At 50.4% G+C, this 18,385-nt stretch overlaps 1 protein-coding gene across 1 annotated transcript in view; it reads right to left on the reverse strand.

Moving 5' to 3' along the window:
• CCDC80 (coiled-coil domain containing 80) overlaps nt 1-18,385 on the reverse strand; it is a 487,864-nt gene that overhangs the window by 51,134 nt on the left and 418,345 nt on the right. The window lies entirely within an intron of this gene.

Below are 18,385 nucleotides of genomic sequence, written 5' to 3' on the forward strand. Positions count from 1 at the left end.
TATAATCTTCTTGTGTTTCCAATCTGTTCAGATCCCTTCTGGTGTACTAGACGTGTGGGGCCCATTGATGGTTTAGATACCGATATTCCTCCCTGGACCACTAGTGCCCCAGACTTTCGATTAATCACATGCCCCAATGCACCCGTTCCTTCTCTGCGAGTTGTCCTTGTGGGCTAGCATCGAAGGGTGTAGAAAAGGCAGTCTAATGGAGAACAATATACAAGTCCCAATAGTACTTGTCCTATCTGCCATCCTCCCCTCCTTCATCAGGACTCTGACCATCTGTGACCCCTTAAACACAATTAGGTTCTGCTTCTAACACCACAACCTAAACATTCAAGTTCACCACTTTCTGTTGACTTCCCTGACTTTTTGCGCACACACCATCCCATTTTGAGAGCAACAATGATTCCCAAAGAACATTTTCCTCTGGTTTATAATATTCATGGCCATAGGTATCTCATTTCTCATAATCTCTGTGAGAAAACTGGAGCATAATTAAACCAGACCCCTTAGGGATGAAACTTTCTGGGTTGTTTCCTTTGCTGCTGGTGGGCCCTTTCTGTTTTGTTTGTATTCTTCTTCATCCAAATTGGTTTTCCTTTTTACATCCCTTTGGAAGGTTAGGTCTCAGGGCATCTCTGAACAGGTTCCTCCATAGATCAGCACTAAAATAAGATAATGATGAGTCTAGAGAGGTGGTGGATGATATATGTAGAGATTGATACATTGCTTTTCATTTGTGGCTTATGCTGTTGGCAAAACAATATATGCATTTACCTCCGAATGGTCCAGAGTGATAGGCAGGCTAGTGTCTGAGGTGTTTTACTAGACAATGGATTCAAGACCACTACTAGAAGGGCCTCTATGTGTAAAATGTCTGACGCAGAGTGTTCAACCTTGCACAGAAAGGCTCCTCGCAAAAGGAAAGACCTTGAAGGCACTAATAAGGATGAGTATGGAGCTTTTTTCCTTCCACCCCCATCGCGGTATCAGGTAATAATATCGCCACATACATGGTCGCCGTAAATAATATCGCCGGGAAAATGTCGTGGCGATATTATTTGGGTGACCATATATATGGCGACAGGGGCAAAAAAAATAATGAAAAAAAAAAATTTGGGGGGTTGCGGGGGTGTCCCCCGCATGGTCCATGCAATAATGTCGCCACAAAAAACGACCATTTTTCGGAGATATTTTTGCATGGCGATATTTTTGTGGCGACATTATTACATGGAACCCCCATCGCTCCAAGGCTGAGTCAGGGAAAATGCCACCTCTGATTAGTAATTCCTTTTCAATTCTTTAGCTAAAAGGAGAACCAGAAAGTGGTAAAGCGAGCATGTCTCTCATTTGCTCTGGGCTCATTCCCGAGCATACTGGTAGTTTCTCTGTCTCTTCAGAGTTTTACGGGGATGAAGAGTGTAGTGAAGTGACTCCTAGCCTTCTTAGGTTGACTTGCTAGGTTTATTATTATCATTACAAGCAGTCAATCAATAAGTTACATGTAGGACAATAAAACACTGGCAACCCATCACCCAGGCCTCTGGCTGAACAACTGACCAGGTTAGAACATTCACACATGCATTCCATCACTCAGGCATAAACACTCCACATGACATCACAACATTCCTTCTGCAAAGCCAAGCCATACACAACACATCTCCTCCCTTTACATTGCACATCACACACAGCAAAGCGTTACACAACACATCTCCCCTCTTCCAACAACAGCGCAAGACATCACACAACACATTTCCACACACACCAACATAAGCCATTCACACTGACTCGCATCATCAGGGCTAGCACACAACACGTGCTCTGACACTCTACCACTCACCTCATACCCGATGCACTGGCCAGGCACACCAGGACCAACAACCAATATCACTGTCACACTTCGGACCCTGATGAGGGTGGAAAGAGTCATAGAAGCGCACACAGTTCAGCTAAACACAGCCGCACCGCATGTGCACAGAAAAAAGAAATCAAATTATTTGTGGTAAGTAAACCACAAAGTCGGGGTAGTGATTGACCATACAATGTCTAATACCACAGACATGCCCATACCAGAGTCCGGGGTGCTACCACCCATACACACATACCCCTACACCTGCCGGGGGCGCTACCACCCAGATATCAAACCAATCACCTTGCATGACTAACTTCAGTCACACCCCGACAATTGGTGGCGCTACCACCTCACAGAGCCATATGTGTAATAACCATGCATAACCTATTATAGTCATGCCCTGACGGAACTGGTGGCGCTACCACCTCACACAGCCATACGTGGAATAACCATGCATAACCTATTATAGTCACGCCCCGACGGAACTGGTGGTGCTACCACCAGAAACACACGTACACTGTTTAACCATGCGCGACTCATCACAATCACGCCCACACCAAACTGGAGGCTCTACCCCCAGATACCATACCATGTGGCACTACCTCTCAAATACCCTTGTGTCATACCCATCCACATCCATGAAGGCTGAAGGCGCTACCCCCAGCAACCACATTGAGAGGTAAGACGTGCTGACCCGGCACTCACACCATCAGCAACCATACTTATAAATTTCATATAAGCTTCACCCAAAACCAAAAACATGGGAGGTGCTACCCCCTCAATCACCAGACAACCATATCAACACCAATACAAGGGATACTTGAAGGCGCTACCCCCAAAATGACTAAACTGCCCAGATCCATACAGATCTTCCATACCCTACTCCATACATCACATATTACACAATATGTAGTTCACATTGCAATATTTTCAGCATTAGTTTGGATGCATTTCGTAAAAGACACTATGGGCCTCATTACGACCCAGGCGGTAACTTACCGCCTGGGTCGTACCCTTACCACCATGGTGTAAACTATGTTTACACCATGGTGGATGGCGGATTTACCGCCCCATTCCAAGGTGAGTGGGGCGGTAAATCCCCATTTCCCATTTTACCCTTCCCCATTCCCATTTTTGCCCCATAGGGCATAATGGGAGTGGGGAAGGCGCTAATTACGCCACCATAAATTATGGTGGCGTAATTAGCACCATGGTCCCTTAGCGCCATGGATTTTAACGCCTGCAAAAAGCAGGCGTTAAAATCACCATGGCGCTAAGGGACCTTGTAATCAGGCGTTAAGGGTCGGAGCCGTTTACGGCGCCGTTAACCCCTTAATGCCTGATTCGTAATGAGGCCCTATATATGTCATGAAGCCCAAACCAAATCCATTCCAAAAAGTCCATGTCACTATTTAGCGACCTAAATGCTGAAAATCCTCAAAAAGTTACATCTAGTCTCTAAAACAGTAGATGTTATGAACCCGACCCAAATCCAATCCTAAAAGTCCATGTTGTCAAATAAAAGTCCATGTTGTTATGGGACAACGTAAATGCTGAAAATTCTCAAAGAAGTCAAAAACTAAACATTCAGGAAAACCCCGACTTCCATACTAGTTTTGGACCATACCATACACTTTACTCCATAGTAAAAGTCCATATCGCTTGCTGCGACCCTAAACTGAAAATCCTCAAGAGTGTTCCTTATTATCCAGGGTAAAGAACCTCCTTTCCCTGGCCCTTCGTGTACTGCTCCCTTAATCCTCTTGACCAGTGGGATGACTCTTCCATTCACAATGTTAGGGGGATGTATCCTCCCGCTAATCCTTCTCAGATTTTGGTATGTTAACTCTTGGTGGGGGAATGTTCCCTTCCCCTGTCCTTTCTCTGGCTTTTTAGATGGCAGTTAAACAAGTGGTGGGAGAATGTCTCCCTTTCCCCTGGCCTTTCTTAGGATTCTCAGACAGTACATCAAGTGATGGGTAATGTCTCCCTTCCCCTGGCCTTTCTCAGACTTCTCTGAGAGTTCAACAAGTGATGGGGGAATGTCTCCGTTCCCCAGGCCTTTCTCCGGCTTTTCAGACAGCCAAGGTTCACTAACCTGCCAGGGACTGTTTATCTGCTTCACAGTTCACTTTTCTGGTGTGGGTCTCAGAACGTTATTTCTTTACTTCCTTGGCTCATAGTATTTGGGATCCCTCACTCCCAAGTTCTGTTATCAGGAAGAAGGCTTAGGAGGCTACTGATTTTGTGTTGGGGTTCCAGACCCTTATTTCTTTAGACTTCTGCTCTTTGCGATCTCACCAACCGTCCCAGACACCCAGAGCTCCAAGGGGTGCTTACCGGCATTCATTGTCTGTGGGTCTCTCTGACCACTCACTCGAACTTCGCTTGGCTTCTCCATGGGCTGTAGCATCTCTGTGTTGTCCCCGTTTCATAGGCCCGCCTCGAGGTTCCGGCATTCCATCAGCTTCTGCCAGCTGATATCCGCGAGGAGGGAGGATCAGCTGTTCTCAGTGCCGGAACATAACCATACCCGGCCCCTGCAATCTTCTTTCTGCCTGCTGATCTCCACGAGGAGGGAGGATCAGCTGTTCTCAGTGCCAGAGCATACCCTGCCCCTGCAATCTTGACCTGCAGCCTGGTAAGGCTTGTGGTTATTTTTCTGCGGCACACTGGGCCCATCTTGTTTCTCGAGGCACTCTGTCGGTAAATATTGAAATTGAGCCTGACTTTTTCTACCACGATTGAAGTCCTGTAGCACTGAGAAACGTGCTTTCATTTTGGTGTCATCTTATCTCAGACACCAATTGTTGCAACTTTAACAGCCTTTCCAATATGGCTGCCCTGTTTGCTTGTGCTGCTGTTGTTCGTGTCGTGGCCTGAGGCAGCTCCTGCCCCCATTAGCTGGCTTTGCCAACATCAGCCATTCACCATCACTGGGAGGCAGGAGCCGGCCTTTGTTTCAAAGACCCACATCTAAGGCCCCTGCCTGCTCCCCTGTCTGCTACCAGGATGCTACATGAATCTACTACCGTTACCTGACCCTCCCAAGGGCTGCCAGCTCACTCAGCCATGTAAATGGACTACCAAGATCCCTCTCCATGGGTTTAGCTCCCTCCTTCTGTTTACCCTTTCTTTTCCCTTCATGCACCTTCACTTTCCCCTATGCCTTTTCCAACTGGTCTCCCTGTCAAGCTCTCTAATGCTCTTGTTTCAGCACTCACCTCTAACTCATACGTCATTTCTTTTACCTATGGTGCCTTAGCATTTGCCATCCAAAGTCAAATTTGGGTGCGTTTTAGTAAGTCAAATTTGGGTGTGCTCTCGTAAATCAGATTTGGGTGTGTTGTTGTAAGTTAAATTCGGGTGTGTTTTAGTAAGTCAAATTTCGGTGTGTGTTTGTAAGTAAAATGTGGGTGTGTTTTCATAAGTCAAATTTGGGTCTGTTTTGTAAGCTACTTTGAGTGTGCTTTAGTAAGTAAAATTTGGGTGTGTTTTTGTAAGCTAATTTGGGTGTGTCTTTCATTTTAGTTTGGCCCTCAATTGTAACCTGCTAGCCCAGTGACTGTTCCATACCGCTGTATTTGCATATTTCTCCCACTGCCCCCTCTCTCTACCTGCCGATGGCGCTATCTGTCTCACCTATCTACTCCTACTGCTTCTCTATCAACTATCCTTCCCTTCTCACTAAGTCTGGTAAAACGGATATCTTGTCCTTCAACCCAGGTCTCCTGATTGCAGATACCGACTCCAGCGCTTCTGCCAGACAAACCCTCACTGACATCCTCTTTGTCGTTCCTTCGCCAGATCTCTGGACCCCTCGTATGATCTCTGTGCTCTGTCCTATCTCCTCCTCTCCCATTAATGGTGGCATCCACTGGGTAGTTTGCAATTAATTCCTTTGACTCCTCCAGAGTCATCATTAATGTCTACCTAAATGGCACTGTCATGGTGCAAGTCCCTCAGGCCAATCTCCTTCTCTATGATAGGCGGTCCCCTCGCCTCGTCAACTTCCTCTCACCTCCAGCTGTCCCCATCTCTCCTCACTTGGCTACCTTGCCCTTTTTTCCTTCCTCCTCTGCCCTATCTCAAGCTCCCTCCACACCTCCGAAGGGCGTACCTCTGATTTGTACCCCTCCCTGGAAGGGCTTTAAGGCTGGCAACCTTCTTCATCTTGCCACCCTCAACTCACGCTCTGCTGTCAAACACTCCTCTGACATCTGCCACCTCCTAGAACAACTTGACCTTGATGTCCTTGGCCTTAACGAGACATGGTTCATGGCCAGCTCTGTCACAAGCTTTGACACCCTCCTCCCTGATGGCTACAAGATTCTTTCTGCCCCCAGATCCACCCGGCCCAGAGGGGGTATAGCCCTGATCTTCCCTGAGTGGATTCCTGCCTCTATCATCCCCATTCAGACTTACTCCTCTTTTAAATGCCTTGTCTGCAGGCTCTCTCTCCATGCCACTCTCTCACTGTTGCTACTCTCTACCGTCCCCCTGGTCAAATCACCTCTTTTCTCTCTGAGTGGGAAGACCTCTCCTCCGCCCTCCGGGCCTCTACCACTCAACATCTCCTCCTTGCTGACCTCAACATCCATCTTGATTCTCCCTGTTCCTCATCTGCGCTCTTTTGCAACCTCTGAGATTCACTCTCCCTCTCTATCCCCCCTCCGGCCCGACTCACTCTGTTGGTCACACACTTGATGTCTTGATCTCCTCTGGCCTCCTCGTCTCTACTCTCCTTACCACTCCTCTTTCCTGGAGTGATCACTGCCTCCTCTCCTCTCATCTTCCTATCTCCTCCCCTCAAGCCAAGCCTACCCCAAGATTGCCACCCACCTTCTTGGACATCCAGCCCATGAAGTGTGCGTCAGTCGAGGCTTTCGCTGCCACCTTCTTCCCCCCCTCCACCACTATTGCTATTGTTGGTATGACACTGACCTAGCTACTCTTAAACATAAGTGTAGGGCGGATGAGAGGAAATGGAGGGCTCCTTGCTTCTCCTCTGACAAATTGGCCTGCCATCAGATCCAAAGGCAATATCGACTCTCTGTCTGCACCAAGCAGCGAGTCCACATTCAAACCCATGTCTCCGCGGCATCTAACAACTCAGCCAAACTATTTACAATCTGCATGCAGGGTGCGTGGCCTGGAGCACCAGCGATGAGGCAGCTCCATTGATGGCCTCCACATGGGTCAGCGGCTAAAAGCTGATTTCTCCCAGTTCCTGCTATGCCCGCCATGAACGCCGCTAGATTGAGGCAGCGGAACATCCCCAGTACCATCGCCTGCAATCTGGGAGCTTAACGCCCCTGGGTTCGCCATAAACGCGGCGGAAGAAATATCCAAGATGGCGGCTGCTCCTCTGAACCCGCACCTTTACACCTCGCCAACTCCACCTCCCAGACGCGTGGCTGACACTGGAGACTGGAGCCTTCCTGGCGCACATTAGGGGGGTGCTGATGGTCCCTGCTCCCGCTTGCCTGCCAGCTACACTTCATTCCAGAGCAGCTCGTAGGATCCTAGCCTGCGGCCCGCCATTGGACTGCGCCCGATGCCTCGGTGAGTCCGCCATCAGCGTGATCTGCATGCCGGTCCCTCGGAGGCCTGGAGGCCTGAGGTGAGGAGCTGGTGGTGGCCTAGCCTTCTGAGGCTTGCAACATCTGCCCCCCCGGCGGCCCACCGACCCACACAAAACCACGCTGTTCCCTGGAGCGTGACGCTTTCCCTGCTTTCCTGGGGAGCCCCTGCCCACCTCCCCTCTTCGCCAGCCGGGGAGAGCCTGATCTCGCCAGCCGCATCCTGGACCCCGCCGCAGAGGGCCGCCTGGAGCCCCATGGCCATTACGGCTACCCAGACCGCATCCTGAAGGCCTGAAATTCTTTCCACCTCCTGGGGCGCTCCGGCCCACTCCACCCATAATCGCTCTCGCCATTTTGGACCCTGCACCACGTAGATTTGGGGCCGGACCCCCGGAAGGTGCCCCTCATCCCGAAGCCATGTCCCGAGCGCCAAAGTCCTCTAAATCGGCTGACATTTCCATCATGCTACAGGCCGCGGATAAAGGAAAGAAAGCAGATTCCTCCAAACTTACACCCCAGAAAGCGACCGATGACAAGGGGACACTTGCAACAAAAGAAGACCTCCAGGCCTTCATGTCGGACATCAAGTCAGAATTTAGAACCTGCATGACGGAACTCAATGCTAAACTGGAACAAACTGACCAAAGGGTCGGGAGCATAGAGCAGAGGATGAGGGAGGCCGAGGACCTGGCCACAGATCACTCTAACTCGCTATCGGTTCTACAACGTACCGTCCAGATGCTAACGGAGAGGACCGAAATTCTTGAGTTCAAACAGAAGACATGGAAAACCGCTCCCGCTGCAACAACCTACTCATCCGAGGGGTACCTACCTCGGTTTCTCTGATAAGGAGCTCCCTGGATATGTAAGCACTTTCTTCCAGTCCCTCCTGCAGGATCTAGAAGACGAGGCCCAACTCCTACTTGATCGGACCCATAGGTTGCGTCCTCGCCGGGGCGTGGATTCCGACTCCCCTCCAGATGTAATTACAAGGATCCATTTTTACACCTCTAAGGAGGCCATCGCAGCAATAGGCCGATCAAACAAGGAGCTCTCCTTCCAGGGCGTCTCACTACAGATCTTCCAGGACCTCTCCCCTCAGACTCTCCAGAAACGCAAGATGCTTCGCCCACTTTCGCTATTCCTCCAAGACCAGCAGATTTGCTACCGGTGGCTCTTCCCCACGGCGCTACAATTCACCTACAAAGGCACTCCCCGCACCATCAGCCGCCTCGATGACGCAGCATCTATTCTCTGTCCGGACTCCCCCAGGAACTCCGATCCATCCCTCCCGGGCCGAACCAGCCCGGCCCCAAACTCCAGCTCCCCAAGGCCGAATCGGGCCCCTTGGTCAAGGGTGCAGAGAAACCGCAAACCCAAATGACGTGCGTGGATGCCCGCATAGGACACATAGCATTGGAACCACTTGAGCCGCTCGAGCTCGCCGCGGACCCTATGCGGTCCATACCCTCCTACAAGGTGGATGCCACTTCTATCCCCTTGGAGAAATTCCCAACCATGTTGGTTCTGTCGGATGATAGCCTGGGCGGCCAGGGGCCATGGCGATAGTTTAAAATCGGCCCCCCTGGTCGCAGTTTGGACCTCCCGTTGGAGGCACATGTTGAATGCTCCTATCTCTCGTTGGAGACCAGTCTTAAAACCCTCAACCACAGGAGAACTTGAAATAGCTATGCTCTCACAGCCATGGCTGATTTAACCCCCCCCAGTCCCTTCCCCCCAGCAAGCGAACTCTTTGAGCCAGTCACCACATCTGAAACTCAAGTTCACCACCCTGAACGTTACGGGCTTGAACTCCCCCCCGAAGAGGAAATCCATTCTGCAGAGGCTACAGGACGATGGGACCTCAATCGCTTTTCTGCAAGAAACACACTTAATACCGGCGGACTTCTCTCGTTTGCGAAGCAGACTCTTTCTGCTACAATTCTTTGCTTCCAATGGAACTAAGAAGGGTGGTACCGCTATTATATTCGCGAAAGACCTGAAGCCCAAGATCCTGGACTTGCTACGATGTCAGGATGCTCGCTTTATCGCAATAAAATGCATCGTCCTGGGCCAGCTCTACACCCTCATCTCGGCCTATGCCCCGAACGAACACCAGGAAGGCTTCTACCAAGACCTAGAAGACTCCCTCGTCCCATTCATCGAGGGGCAAGTCATCATGAGAGGGGACTTCAACGGGGTCCCGAACCCCCTCAAGGACAGATCCCACCCCCCGACATCCAGAGATTCGAAGTTGGCCACTGGCCTGCTCCATCTGTTCCGCATGCTGAACATTGTGGACTCCTGGAGGGTATTGTCCCCAGACGAGAAAGATTTTACTTTCTACTTGTACGTGCATTGCACCTTCTCCAGGATCGACCTACTCCTGACCTTCAAGGACGATGTGGTGATTGGCCCCCAGATCCTCTCGGACCATGCTCCAGTCACTCTGACCCTGCGTATCACGACCCGGATCCCCCTCCTCGCAGCCAATGGAGACTATATGATCCTATTCTGGGAGATATGGCAGTGAGAGACTCAATCGCCAGGGCAATAAAAAACTTCTTTGCAGAAAACCGGGATGAGGATACTTTCCCGGCCAACACCTGGGATGCCATGAAGGCAGTGCTCAGAGGGGAATTGATCGCCCAAGGCGCCGCATTCCACAAAAGAAGGCAGGCGACCCGTGCTGCCCTGGAAGCCGAGGTCCGTGAAGCTGAAGCTACTCACAAAAGAAAGGGCTGGGCCCCAAAATCTTATAGGGTCCTGCAAATGGCAAGGAAAAAGCTCAAAGCGCATTACGCTGATGCTACTGCAAACCTATTAACTAGAACCAAGCAATGGTATTATGTTCATAACAATAAGGCCAACAAACTACTGGTTAATAAGCTGGCCAGGGAGAAGAGCAGGAATTCCATCCTGGGCCTCCGCGACCCGCGGGGGGTGATGTACCACGCGGACCATGAGAAATTACGCCTGGCGGCCACCCACCAGTCAGGGGTAATGATGGCAGCCCCGAGGGACCCGGCTGAGCAGCGTGCGTACATCCAAGAGGCGGCACTCCCGCACCTGACCTCGGCGGCCAGGGAAGAGCTTGAAGCGCCTATTGCAACCGAGGAAGTGGAGGCTGCCATCAAAAGCCTGAAATCTAGAGCCCTAGGTCCGGACGGTTTTTCCACCTGCTTCTACAAACTCTTCCGGCCCCAACTGGTGGCCCCCCTGGCATCACAGTCCTCATCCTTAAGCCTGGAAAGGACCCCCAAGAAATCAGTTCGTATAGACCCATCTCTCTGCTGAATCTGTATGCCAATATATATTCGAAGATCCTGGCCAATCGTCTTGCACCTATCCTTCCGAGCATCATAGACCCAGGCCTGACAGGGTTTGTAAGTCACCGGTTGACGAAAGATAACATTCGCAGAGCACTGAACCTAATAGAGTTTGCCAATTGGGACTCTCAGCAATTGGCCCTACTGGCGCTGGACGCAACCAAGGCCTTCGACAAGGTGGACTGGTCTCACCTACACCTCACTCTGGAGGCCTTTGGCTTTGGTCTGACCTTTGGGAAAATGGTCTTCGCGAACTACCAAGCCCCTAAAACTAGGCTGAGGGTCAACGGCCGCCTATCGGATCCAATCCACCTCACATGCGGGACGAGGCAGGGATGCCCACTGTCCCCGCTGCTCTTTGCTCTGGCCATGGAGCCGCTGGCCGTAAGGGTTCGCAAAAACCCCCGGATCGGTGGCCCGAGGGTCGGTTCTGACCAACATAAAGTGGCCCTCTATGCAGAAGACGTCCTGTTGACCATCACGAACATTGAAAGCTCCATGAGGGCGGCCCTGACTGAAATCCACGACTTCGGGAGGGTATCAGGGTTTGCCATTAATTTTCAAAAGTCAGCAGCGCTCGGAGCGGGCCTGACATCAGCTGAACGAGAGACCTTAGAGGAACGAGGCCCGTTCCAATGGAGCACTCGCTCAATCCCATACTTAGGGGACCAAATTCCCTCACTCCCAACGAAAGTCTATCAGGCTAACTTTCCGCCGCTCTTCGCGGAATTGGAGAAGGACTTGGCCCGCTGGAAATCGCAAGAAATCTCCCTGTTGGGCTGCATCACGACATGTAAAATGAACCTTCTCCCCCGCTTCCTCTATGCCTGCGCCTCCCTCCCAGCCCTAATTCCGCTTCCCCCCATACAGTGACTCCAAAGAAAGATGGTCGCCTTTATCTGGAAGGGGAAGAAAGCACGCATCCCGCGACGATCGATGATGGCCAGCATGAAACTGGGTGGATTGGGGGTGCTCGACCTCCGAAAGTACCAAATTGCAGCGCAGCTGGCCCACCTTCAGGCATGGGGGCTTGCCACAGGGCGGCCGAAATGGGTGGACATTGAGCAATCCTGCCTCCCTCTCCCCCTCCTCCCGTTTCTCCCCACCGCCCTACGCCGGAGCTGGCCGGGAGTCCTGACGACCACGAAACAGTCACTAAAGGCTTGGGAGTGGGCCCACAGACATTGTGGCATCCCTGGAGACCAGAGTGCACTCTCTCCAATCTTCCTCAATCCAGCTTTCTCCCCCAGAGCCTGTCCAAAGAACTTTAAGAATTGGGTCGCGGGAGGCCTTGAAACCCTGGGGCAACTCTTCGATGGGGACTCCCCCCTAACCTTTGAACGCTGTAAATCGGCATTCCAGCTAGCGGAGACGGATAGATACTCCGATGCCAACTCAGGCACTGGTGCTCCCACCCCCAGACCCGGGCAGCGGCCACAAGACCCCTTACTTCGCTAGAGCTAACAGTGGGCGACCTGCCGGCCCGGGGAAAGATCTCAACTCTCTATAAGATGCTACAAGAGGATCCCTTTCGTTCCAGGCCCTCCTATATGTCTCAATGGGAGACGGATCTTGGGCACGGCATAGAAGACCACACGTGGGTGGACATTTGGGCCAGAACACGCACAGCATCCCGCTGCATCACCAACCGAGAGTGCCCATAAATTGCTCCTGCAGTGATATTACCCCCCACCTCCGCCTCCATCACTTCCAACAGGCCCTGAACCCTCACTGCTGGAATCTCTGTGGCCTCCCAGGATCGTACTTTCATATATGGTGGACCTGCCCCAGAGTAAAGGACTTCTGTACTCATTGCCTAGCCACTATGAAGGACGTCACCCAGGTGGCCATTCCACTAACATCTGAGCAAGTCCTCCTGGGGATCCCGCTACCAGACGTATACCCGAGATCAGGGAGAAGAGAGGCCCTGGTATCCCAGTTCTTGCTGGCAGCCAAAATCACGGTGACCCGCACTTGGAAATCCGCGGATGGTCCCTTGACGACCCTCTGCTGGGTCAAACTCTCTGACATCCTGATCGTTGAGAAGGTCACGGCAGCTAAAGCAGGACTGCTCCACCGATTCATGGACATTTGGGCTCCGGTGCTGGACTATGACCAGAACTTTCCGGCCCTGACATTTAAGCTACACCTGATTGCGAGAGCCCTTCATTCTATGGACAATCCGTCGCCACTACCGGACCTGGCCGACTAGGCCCGAGTACAGTGCTCACCAAGGGACTTAAAGGGGAGGGGGGTTTTGTGCCTATATGTCTTGAGATGCTATAAGTACTGTGAATGTATATGCTCCTGTGTGTTGAGTTATAAATAAACAAATTAAAAAAAAAAATCTGCATGGAGCTGGCCAACCCTGCTGCAGGCTACACCCCTCCTTTCGCCTCCCAGGCTCTTTGCAATGCCCTTGCCTCACACTTTATCTCTAAAACCCAGAACATCATGTCCACCCTATCCTCCACTCCCCCTCCTCTCCCCTCTCCTTCTCTGCTTGCTGACCCTACTTCAGCTACCCCCCTCCCTCTTTCTCCTCCTTTCCTCTTTACTCCCCTGATGAGGTCGCTAGACAAGTCTGAACTATGAAAGCCTCGTCATAACAGGTCCATCCCTGTTCCTCTAAAACCATTAACGACCACATGGACACCCTCGCTCCGGCCCTTGCACATTTCTGCAACTTCTCCTTTGCCTCTGGATCTTTCCCCTTCCCGCTGAAGCACTCCCTTGTGCATCCTCTCCTCACGAAAACCCATAGCTGATCCTTCATGTCCGGCTAACGATCGCCCAATTTCCATTACTCCCTTTTTGGGTAAGCTCCTGGAAGAGCTTGCCATCTCTCAGCTTAACCTTCATTCCGATTCTGTTGGCTCTCTCCATGACCACCAATCTGGCTTCAGAGTTGCCAGAAGCACAGAAACTGCTCTCCTGAACATCCATAAAGTCCTGCTCTCCAACCTTGACTCTAGCATTCCCTCTGTCCTCATCCTACTTGATCGCTCCTCTGCACCATACCACCCGGGCAATCATCTCTGTGACAACCTGGGTATCACCTATCAGGCTCTAGTCTGGCTGACCTCTTTCCTCTCTGATCGATCCTCCCAGGTACAACCTAGGTCCTTCCTTTCTTCTACCTCCCTTTCTACCTGTAGTGTTCCCCAGGGGTCTAACCTCTTGCCCTGGCTTTTCAACCAATATCTGGCAACTCTCGCCTATTGCATTTCCATTTTCTGCTCTAATTTCCAGTGCTATGCTTATGACACCCAACTCATGTTCAGGCTTCTTTCAGCCACCTCCTCTCCTTCCCTCATTTCTGATTGCCTAGTCGCCATTCAAAATTGGTGTGCCGCCAACAATCTTTGTTTAAATGTCAACAAGACTGAGATCCTTCTTATTGGTACACCCTCACCATCCTTTCCCCTCACTCTTTTGCAAGGCCTCCCTTGGCCCTCCTCCTACCCCTGCAACGCTAAGAACGTCTGGGTCATATTTGACTCCACACTTTCCTTCTCCGCACACATTTCTGACGTCTCTAAAAAGTCAGACTTCTTACTGCACCTCCTTAGAGGTACTCTGCCTTTCCTCTCCTTCCCTCAGAAGCTCACTGTCTCCCAAGCACTGGTTCTCTCTAGGTTGGACTACTGTAATAGCCTCTTTCTAAATCTACCTGTCTCCACTCTCCATCCTTTACAACTAATCCAGAACAGAACTGTGAGACTTGTCCTTGGCCTCAAGCCCTGGGATCGTATCTCTCCAGCTCTGAAATCCCTTCATTGGCTCCCAGTGGATGCAAGGATTAAATTTAAAACCCTTTGCATTGCCCACAAGGCTTTGAAATACCTCCCCTCTGGAGCCCTTCGCTCCTCTACTTCTAACTCCCTCAGGGTCAGTCGTTTTTCAAAGAAACGAGTTGGGGGTGGATCTCTGTCTACGGCTGGGGCCTCCCTTTGGAACAGCCTCCCTGCCACCTTGAAACTTGAGGAGAACATCCTGTCCTCTTCGCTTCTGCCTTTGCCCCTCTTCTCTTCTGCTGATCTCCTTTCTCTCTCGGCACCGCTTACCTGGCCACCCTCTGTCCTTCGGGCCCAGGTACCTGCTCACCCTGCCATCCTCCTGAACTGCCTCTGGGCCACCCCTTGCACTGGGGCCTGTATCTGTACCCATACAGTCCCCCACCCACTCTTCTTCTGCACTTATCAGATACACCATATCTGACTAACCTAGCACTTTGCCACTTGCCGGCTGCACTACCACTGTTTATCGCTTTTATTTATTTTACTTGTTATTATTTATTCTGTTCTCTCAGACTGAGATTCTCCTCATCGGCACACCCACTCCCTCCTTTCCTGTCACTCTCTGGCCGGCCTCTCTTGGCCCTCTTCCTGCTCCCACCTGCGAGGCTCAAAACCTTGGGGTCATCTTCGACTCCACACTCTCCTTCTCGCCTCAGATCTCTGACGTCTCTAGGAAGTCACACTACCAGCTGCAACTCCTCAGAGGTATTCTTCCTTTCCTCTCCTTCCCCCACAAGCTCACTGTCTCCCGAGTTCTGGTTCTCTCTAGGCTGGACCATTGCAACAGCCTCTTTTTAAATCTGCCTGCTTCTACCATCTGCCCTCTGCAACCCATCCAGAACAGGACTGCAAGACTTGTCCTTGACCTCAAGCCAAGGGATTGTATCTCTCCAGGACTGAAATCTCTGCACTGGCTTCCAGTGGCTGCGAGCATTAAGTTCAAAACCCTCTGTATTGTCCACAAGGCCTTCTGGGGTTTGGGGCCTCAATACCTTCAACTCACTCTTCCTAAATATCTTTCTTCTGAAGCTCTTCGCTCATCCGCCTCGAACTCCCTCAAGGCCAGTCGCTTCTCCAAGCAACGAGTTGGTGGTAGATCTCTTTCTTCGGCTGGGGCCTCCCTCTGGAACAGCCTCCCTGCCTCCATGAAACTTGAGGAGAACCATCTCTGGTTCCGGAAGCACCTCAAAACCTTCCTCTTTGCTTCTGCTTTCTCTCCTCCTCTTCCCTGCTGAATTCCTGGCTGAAACTGTACTGGTTACCTGGCTAACCATCTGATCTCGGCCCAGGTCCCCTCCCCCACCAGCTACACACCTGCACTGCCTTCCTGGCAACCCCCGCTCTTGGGGACTGTTTTGTATCCCTACAGTCCCCCACCAGCACTTGACACCCGATGTCTGCACTTACCCCTGCACTTGCCACCAGCTGGCTCTACTTCTCCTATTGTTTATTTATTCTATTACCCCATGTACTGCACTGTCCCCACCCCCTTTCCCACTCCGCACTTTTCCTCTTCTTTCCCCTTCCCCTTCCCCTGCACTTGCGGGATCTGAATGACACTTGGCCTAGTGGGATCACTGTCTCTGTCTTCCCTCTGTTCCCCCTCCCTTGCCGCGTCGCGCCTTGAAACACTTGTGTATAGGTGCATTTTAAATGCCATATGATATCATATCATATCATGGCAGATCTTCCCAGTACACCTCTGACTGAGGCTAAGCGTCTCGGTTTGTGCTCACCTGGCCTCACTTCTCGCCTTCAAATGTCTCGGTTCCTCCTGGGTGGGCTTCTCCCTTTGGATTGTCTGTCACTTCTTTTTAAGATGTGCCTTTCGTAGGTTTTTTCTGAACCATTAGACTGCTCAATATAGTTGTTTCTCATACTGATCTTTATGGTTCTGCGTTTCTCCCTTGTCTCAGTACTTTGCAAGTATGTTGAAGGACTTTCTACCTGGGCTACACATATTGACGTGTGGGGTATTAAAGGAGTTTGTGTATGAGAAATAGTAGAGGGAGGAGTCTGGGAAAACCAACTTTTTCCCTGGATAGTTGTTCCTGGTCCCATTAGGGGAACCCTTCCCATGCAGTCCTCCCTGCTGAGTACCAGCCCCAGGGAGAATATCGGGTAGCGGTCTCACCTCCCTGTCCTCATGGGAAGGGGCCCCCCCTAGGGAAGTAGGGACGATATCCTGGGAAGCATCACACATATGATTGTTGATCCATCTACCTTCATACATCTTAACTCTTGGGAGTGGCCCCCTCTACGTATGCATCACATTTGCACATTCACATTTTTGCTAAAACACTGAATGCTCAGTTTCCACGTGAAGGCTAAATGCCCCAGACCATTGTAAAATGCCAGTTATCCCTATGGTGGACCCAAAAATTAACACATTCTCCAAATACAGGAAAGGCTAGAGTATAAGTGCGGACAGGACCTGGTTTGCCTTCCAAGGCCATTAAATGACTACAGTCAGTACTCTGGTAAAGAGTTTAGATTTGGGTGAGGTAGCTAGAACTTAGAAAGAATCTGTTGACCCAGATGCTTAATTGGGGATGGCTTAGTAGGCTATGTTTTCTGTAAAATGCCAATAGGACAATCTGTCACTAGTCCTGTCAAGAAATTATCCTTAACATAATTTCCAAACTGTAGTGTTTGGCTGACTCTTAGTCAGTCTCTGACCGCAGAACACATTTACTTGGGAGGAAATTGTACACGATTTGGCAACTACATAACTACCTTTACCTCCTTGCATGGTGCCCATCCTAACCTTAAAATGATATTCTACCCATGGGTGTTTGCCAGGACTGGCAGAAATAGGAGTGTCTCAGATGTTCGCTCCTCTTGAGTATTTTGAGCCGATGACTCTACTAGATGCAAGGACTCTCAGGCAGCCCCAACAGTTCCTGGCTCCACCTGACACCCCCAGTGAGGGCAGTTGGGGTTCTCCAGATTCTTCCCGTGAGGTTTCTGTTCTGGAAAATGTTAGTGAGAATTCAATTCCATTCCCTTTTCTAGAAATATATATGGCGGAAGGCTGCCATATTTCTCAAATCCTTGGTCACAAATTAATCAACTTTTGAATGTTCAAACCAGTTTATCATTTCATACAAAGCTTGTCAGGTTATCATTTTAGTCATTTCATCCACATTCTCTGTATTTCTATTCTTCAACTGCAATCATTTTATGGGGTTCATTTTCACTTTCCATAACTAACTACTTTTTTCGACACTTTTCAAATTTCCAGCATCTAAACATTTCCTTGAGAAAACACATTAGGATTTCAATCAACGAGAAGATGCAAATGCGTACGACTGAGTATGATGCTAAAGCAGTCGGCCTAGATGATCTGGCATTGTAACAAACACCTCTGAAGCTCTTCACAGTGTTCCATTCTTGGCTTCGTCTTCATCCAGTGCTCTGGATTTCCACATTGGATTCATTGGTGGCTTGAGACATTTTCCATAGGCACCGACCTTTTGAAATACACCTTGTACTTTCATCCTTGAATGACCAAAGAATGAATAAGACAAGGGGACCATTCCTTGCTGGCAGCATTTAGCATGCTGCAGGTTAAAAAGGAAAATATGCTGCAACAGATCAGGAACAACACTGACAATTTTCTTATATTGGGGATGGAAAGTAAAATATATTTAAACTAAACCAATGAAATGTTACTGTGAGAACAATCCAAGTGCCCCAGTGAACAGGAGACGACCAGCCCTGTACTCATAGTATTATGCTTACATTGCTCCAACACATCATTTAATCAATGGTTTTCCCTCGGAATAAAGTCACAACCAGAAAACTATGTTATGA

This window comes from Ambystoma mexicanum, chromosome 7p (assembly GCF_040938575.1).
Source record: "Ambystoma mexicanum isolate Mex_15411 chromosome 7p, UKY_AmexF1_1, whole genome shotgun sequence".
In the NCBI taxonomy this organism is placed as follows: domain Eukaryota; kingdom Metazoa; phylum Chordata; class Amphibia; order Caudata; family Ambystomatidae; genus Ambystoma; species Ambystoma mexicanum.